The sequence below is a fragment of the Ovis aries genome, chromosome 1 (genome assembly GCF_016772045.2).
Source record: "Ovis aries strain OAR_USU_Benz2616 breed Rambouillet chromosome 1, ARS-UI_Ramb_v3.0, whole genome shotgun sequence".
Classification (NCBI taxonomy): Eukaryota; Metazoa; Chordata; class Mammalia; order Artiodactyla; family Bovidae; genus Ovis; species Ovis aries.
This window is the reverse complement of record NC_056054.1, coordinates 237,369,328-237,376,676: the sequence shown is the minus strand read 5'-3', so window position 1 is coordinate 237,376,676 and position 7,349 is coordinate 237,369,328.

Below are 7,349 nucleotides of genomic sequence, written 5' to 3'. Positions count from 1 at the left end.
CTCAGGCGCATTCTGACTGGTGCGCAGGGCAGCTTCAGCCGCGGGACCTTACCCACGTTTATCTCCTCCACCTGTTGAGTGTAAGGACTTGGCTTTAATCACTGTGAGCTCTTCTCAAGTCTGAGGGTCCCCAGAGTTAGGTCTGAAGGCTGAGAGGTAGCGATGATAACCTGTGATACCTGCAGTTTGATTTTTGTGGGCCAGTTTGGAGAAACCTCTCCTGTTGAAAGGGATTACCAGCACACTGGGTTTAAATGTTGTTTTTCTTCTGAGGGTGTAGTTTGGGGACCAGCAGCGTCAGCATGATCCTAGACCTTGTTAACAAAACATAAATGCTTAGGCTCCATCCCAGACCCACAGAATCAGAAACTGCAGGGATGGGGCCTGGGGTCTGTGTATTAACAAGCCTTCCAGATTGTTCCCATGCAGCAAATTTTGAGGATTTTTGCCGGTTTAAGGAAATAACTTCTTATAATGACAACAGGGTTTACTCTGGCAATATTATTATAAGCATTTCCCAAATACCAACTTATTTAAACTTCACCAAAAAAATCTAAAAGGAAAATGTTCGTGTCATTTTACAAGTTAGGCACATAAAGGTAAGTGACTCACCACAGGTCACTGCCAGCTTGTGAGTAGAGAAAGTTGATTCAAACCCAGGCAACCTGGCTCTCCAGCCTGAATAGTTAGCCACAAAGCTTCAGCTGCCTCACTTAGCCCACTTAGCCAAACACTGGGAATGCCCCTACATCCAGCAGCTAAACGTTCAAGTGATTTATAGCTAGTAATAAGTGAGTCAGCGACCATGGTTGAATTATAGAATCGGGAACTCAGAAGTAACTCTAGAAGTACGTGTGATATGAACATGGTTTTTAAATCTGCAGAGCTGACATGGTTAAATTAAAAAGTCACATGTGATGTACAGATTTAGATGCTTGCTTGGGAAATATGGCATATTTGTGGGTTCTTGGCATCCACAGTTTTTCTTCCAAAGCTCCTTGGCAACCAACCTCATGGCATCATACTCTTTTGTTAGTTTCTAACCCAGGTCTGGACTTGCAGACCCTTGCTAGGATGAATCACAGAAAGATGACCATGGCGTGTTACAGAGCTCTTTATTTTCCCAGGATGGTTACATGGGTCATTTTTTTTTTTTTTTTTTTTTTTTGCTGTCAGTTTTAAAAAAGAACTATTGTTAGGAATGTTTGCTTCTTTTAAGAGTTTTTGTAAGAGATATTTCTACAGCTGCTTTGTGTCAAGAGTTCTCCATGTATTTTCTACTTTTATTTAATCTGCCAGAATTATTAGAAACTTGAAGGCTTGTTGTGACTAATTCTAGTTCAACTTGCCCTATTTAATAATGCATGCTGTATGCTAACTCACTGTCCAACTCTTTGCAACCCCATGGATTGTAGCCTGCCAGGCTTCTCTGTCCATGGGATTCTCCAGGCAAGAATACTGGAGTGGGTTGCCATGCCCTTCTCCAGGGGATCCTCCAAACCCAGTGATCAAACTGGAGTCTGTTAAGTCTCCTGCATTGCTAGACAGGTTCTTTACCACTATCGCCACCTGGGAAGCCCTAAATAACAACAATAGTAGTAGTAGTAGTAATCATTGCTATTATTGTCAGAGCATGTATGTGCCAGAGGCGTTACATGTGTTTTTTAATTCTCAGAAATATTCTCATGAGGTAGGCATTAAAATTATACCGGTTTTCAGGTGATATTCTAAATAATTCAGAGCCAGAATATACTGTTGAATTAATTTTAAAACTCTAAGGCCCCATTCTTAAGACCCATGTTTCCCAGCTTCCTCCACTTCTGTTCATATTTATACTATTGAAAAATTTGGAGGGTCCACAGCATATGAAGGATTAAAGTTTGACCATTCTCCTTTATAACCATACTTTATAGTGTTTCTATGGATTCTTAAGGTGTATAGATCAATTTCATGCTTGAATATGGCTTCATTTAATGTTTACAAGAAATAAGTAAAATCCAATCATAATAATTCCATTTTATATAAAAAGAGACTGAGGTTGACTAGGTATATGAATTGCTAAGATCTCACAGTTGAAGTTAATCTGAACTCCTAACGCTGTACTTCTTGGACTATGGACTGTATTTCACCAACACCTTCCAAATGGTTTGCCATTTTAATTACCTCCCACTATACCTAGTATTTTTCTTTAAATCACTCCTCCCTTCTTCTTTCTAAGTCTTTCCCTAAACAGCAAATTCAGTAAATTCATCAGATCAGTAAATTCATAGGTTTGATATTTTTTCTAGTAAACATGACAATAAATATACATCTTTTTCACCCTTTACATCAGCCCCTGGGAATTTACATCTCCCCCATCTCTATGTCATTTGCTTGACTTGTTATCATTTTTGGTATCTATGTACTTCTACTTCATCTCTAATATGTCAACTGTGCCACTTTTCATTTCACCCCCAAATATTTCAGAGCAAATAATACCAACAAATCAAGTCTAAGATATTACATCATATAGCACCTGACAATTTAAAAAACTCCTTTTGTTTTCTTTGTTTGGCCATGCCCTGCAGGATCTCAGATCCCCTACCAGGGACTGAACCCAGGCCATGGCAGTGAAAGCCCAGAATCCTCACCACTAGGCCACCAGGGAACTCCTGAACTTATGTATTTTTAAAAAACTCACTCATATGTATTTTGGGCTTCCCTGGTGGCTCAGATGGTCAAGAATTCACCTGCAATGCAGGAGACCCAGGTTTGATCCCAGGATTGGGAAGATCCCCTGGAAAAAGAAATGGCAACCCACTCCATGGAATCCTTGCCTGGAGAATTCCATGGACAAAGGAGCCTGGCAGGCTACAGTCCATGGAGTTGCAGAGTCAGACACAACTGAGTGACTCACACATACACACACACATATGCATTTCAACAGATAAACATAATGTTAAAATTACTGTGTCTCTTAATTAGGGCTGATCATTACTAGCTCCCAGCCCTATAATTTTCTTATTAATTAATCAATTACTCAAACAATCAAGTCATATGCTTAGTGAATACAACAGCAGTGAAGTAGACTAAAATCCTGGCCACTTATTTTGTGCAATTTTATGAACTTGCCTAATAGAGCAAGTGATAAGAGCCACGAAGAGAAATAGTGCAGAAAAAGGAGATTGAAGTCAATCAGCATGCCCCCAACCCAATACGATTGCATCTCAGCCAACCGGAAGTTAATCTGCAAACCCTAAGGCACTTATTTATCAATGAACAATTAGTATTTCAGGCTCCTAACCATTTAGACCTTAGAAAGCTATGTATGGGTACAATTTTGGAGATGGGAGGTGGGAGGGGGGTTCAGGATTGGGAACTCATGTACACCCATGGCTGATTCATGTCAATGTATGGCAAAACCAATACAGTATTATAAAGCAAAATAAAGTAAAAAAAAAAAAAAAGATTTAGAGGCATTTTTAAATGGATGGTCCTCTTGTGAGTCCATAGGCTCCAGATTATAGGAAATACAAAAGCTACTTAGGAGGCAATTGTAATAGTACTATCTCAAAATGACAAATTAAGTTAGTGGTTTTGAGAGTAAAGAAAGAGATAGAGGAGGCATGTAGGGGCCAGAATGGTTAAGAATGTGTATGGAGAATGAAGGGAGAATAAAGGAGAAGTAAAAGAGAAATGACGGGTGAATTATAACATTTTTCGTTGCTGACTTCCAAGGATCCTGGGAAAACTAGGGCTAAAGCAGATAAAAGTGAGGGCCCCGCACAGATGCAAACCTGAGAGAAGACCAAGACAGAAGAGGGAGCACTATAACGATCAAGTATCCACAGTTGTCAAGACGTTAGAAGCGGACGTCTATAGGGCAGCCTTACTGACTGTGACATTGTAAACTGGTCACTAAATGCTACATGTTGCTTTTCTAACAGGTACTATATCAAAGGCCATCATTGGTGGGTATTTGCAGCTTGTCATGATTTCTTAAGGATGGGCAAGATATACACCTAAGGATTCTCACATCTGTGAGATGAAATCTCAAAAGCTGTCCAAAGGTGAATGTCCTGTGTGGGTGAAAATAGGGTGGTACAATGTTGGATGAATTCCACGAGCGTTTTCTAAGAGCAAACAGTGTGTGAGCCAGTACTTATGGAAAACTCAAGAACATTATAGTCAATCTCACTAACAACCCTAGAAGTTGATTTTCGAGGATGAACAACTTTGAGGTGGTTTCTGAGGTCAGCCACTGGGAAGAGGCGTGAGGAATACAAAACTGTAATTATGGGCAGAGCATACACAATGTCTAATTAAGTCATTGGCCACTGTATGAAGCTTTCTTCTCACTGAGGTATTCTGGTGTTCGAGTTTTGTTTTCCTGATACACGTGGTAGGGATTCTGGGTGGAGTGAGTTCTAGAGAATCACATCCTTGTCACTCAATGCCTTAAAAATTATTTTTTTTTAAGATTTTTTTTGATGTGGACCATTTTTTGTCTTTATTGAATTTTAACCATATCACTTCTGTTTTATGTTTTATTATTATTATTATTTTTTTGGCCACAGGGCATGCAGGATCTTAGCTCCCTGACCAGGGAGCTCACCCCCTGCATTGGAAGGTGAAGCCTTAACTACTGGACCATGAGGGAAGTCCCTGAAAAATTAGTTTTTAAAGCCAATGACTACACTACTTATATTCTTATCACTCCCTTCTACTGTTCTCTTATCTCAGTTTGAGTCTTTGCCTTAATTCTATATTTTATTAGAATCTTGCCTTTTCTTCACAGATACCAAATGCAATATTTTCCAGATCCAGTCTCTCCAATGATAAAGAAAAGTAATAAAGCCATATGTGTGTGTGTGTAAATATATATATACAGACATACATACATATACATGGCTGCATTTTCAAGTACTTTATAGCATTAAACATAGATAGGATAAGTGAAGGAGTTTCTTAGGGGATGGGTGTCTTGGAATTTTAAGATTTATTTTGCATACATAATAATGACAAAAAATATAGATGTTTTTCTTTTTATTCATCACTATTATTAAGTCACTAAACATAGTTGTAAAACATATTAGACACTCTCTTGGAATAAGCTACAGACATGTGAGGACATTATGAAAGAACAAAGATTTATGTGGAAAGATTCAGTAAAAAAGATTCCAAAGACCACAATCATCACACACTCTATTTTTTCACTTCTTCCAATAGAGAATTTTATTAACACACTCTGAGAACAACCACGGAATGCAGAGGAAAGTCTATGGTTTTACAGCAGAGTCAGAAAATTTTTTCTGCAAAGGGCAAGAGAGTATGTTAAGCTCCGTTGGTTATAGAGTTTCTATCACAAGTACTCAATTCTGTCACTGTTGCGAAAGCAACCACAGACATTATGTAAATGAATAAGCAGGGCTGTGTTTCAATAAAATTTCATTTATAACCACTGAAGTTTGAATTTCATATAATTTTTATGATATATCATGATATTACTCTTTTGATTTTGTTTCAATCATTTTAAAAAAAATTCCTAACTTAAACACTGTACAGAAACATGCAGTAGGCTGGATTTGACCAGTTTAAGTACTTCTGCTTTAGAGCTAAGCATTCCCACTAGGTCCTCTATGGTGGAGAGGTGATCTGATCTGAATCTGAGCATTCAATGTCACATTAAACTGTGATCTGACTTATCAAATACAAAAGGGAAGAGTTTGAGGGTTTTCTTTCACTTCAATATCTGGAATTAAATGGCCAAACATGATTTAAGAGGTTTATCTTCAGCAGTCAAAAGTTACTTTCTGGATGGATCATAGCTGTTTTGTAATTTGGAATTTCTTCATGCAGTATTCTGTGCTAATCTTGCCAGAATACAGCAGTGACACACTCCAGCATTGTTGAGATTCTGACATATTACTTAATAGGATGCCTAACTAGACATAATTTAAAACCACAGTTCACAAGTAAATGCCCCTTTTCTTCCTGGAATTCTGTATTTAGGAAAGAGAAAATTTACTTCTGATCATTATGAGATGACTTAAATTCCAATGATCTATAAGAATAAACCATTTTGCATTTGAAAAGGACAAATTCTAAGAGATAAAAGGACAGCCAAGGCCCAGCCTTAGGGACTGAAAAAGAGTGTGCTATGGAAGGAAAAATGTAAGTGATGGGATGAAGTCATAGAGGCAGCTTTGGATGACATAAAGCCCTTTCATATTAAATTACACTGATATATGTTCAGGAAGGTTAGCCTAAACCAAAAATATCAAGAGTAAGACTAATCAAACACACAAGAAGAGGTATTTAATTTGATATTATCTCCCAACACCTGAACTCTCAGGCAAATACTCTTTAAAGTTTAATTTATCTTATTTTTGTGCAAAATCTAAGTTAGGAAAGCTATGTCTGCAAATTATAGCAGGGAGACTTTCCCATATCACATAGTTCAGATCAAAGAAATCCTAGCTGCTGCAGTTCTAAGAGTTGAGAGAGCTGAAGTTGAAAGCATCCAAATAGATGAATTTTTCTTTCCTGTATAAAAATTAAATACAATACTGGAAGGAAAGTAGGATGTTGGCCATTCATAAGCTGGGATAGATTCACTGCAAGTCTTGATGAGGAAAATAGAAACTGGGTGATTTCTGCTGCTGCTGCTAAGTTGCTTCAGTCGTGTCCGACTCTGTGCAACCCCATAGACGGCAGCCCACCAGGCTCCCCCATCCCTGGTATTCTTCAGGCAGGAACACTGGAGTGGGTTGCCATTTCCTTCTCCAATGTGTGAAAGTGAAGACGCTCAGTTGTATCCGACTCTTAGCGACCCCGTGGACTGCACCCTACCAGGCTCCTCCGTCCATGGGATTTTCCAGGCAAGAGTACTGGAGTGGGTGGATTGTGACTCCTACATATATCTAAACCAGTTATTCTTTCTGGCTAACATGAAAACAGAAAGTTTAAATGTCTTTTAATTAGTTTTATTTTCTACACTTTTATAGTTTTAAATCTGTCCCTCGAAGGACTATAACTGAGTAGTCTACTTACTACTCACTGTTTAACTTCTCCACTTAATAGATATAATATAGTATGGGAAACTCCTGGCTAATTTTACAGACATGTACACAGGACAGTTCACCAGTTAGCACAGTGATTAAACATATCCTCCATTAAAACAAAAACAGAGAACAGAGCTTTCCTTGTTAGGACCAAGAGTTTTTATTGGGATCTAAGAGCTCTAAATGTATAGCTTGTAAATATGTCACTTTCTAACAATGTCAGGGAATATGGGAAGCACACCTATGAAGTGATTTCAGAGTCTGGATAGAGGTCCATTACCTATAATTTTTTTTATTGGGGTATAG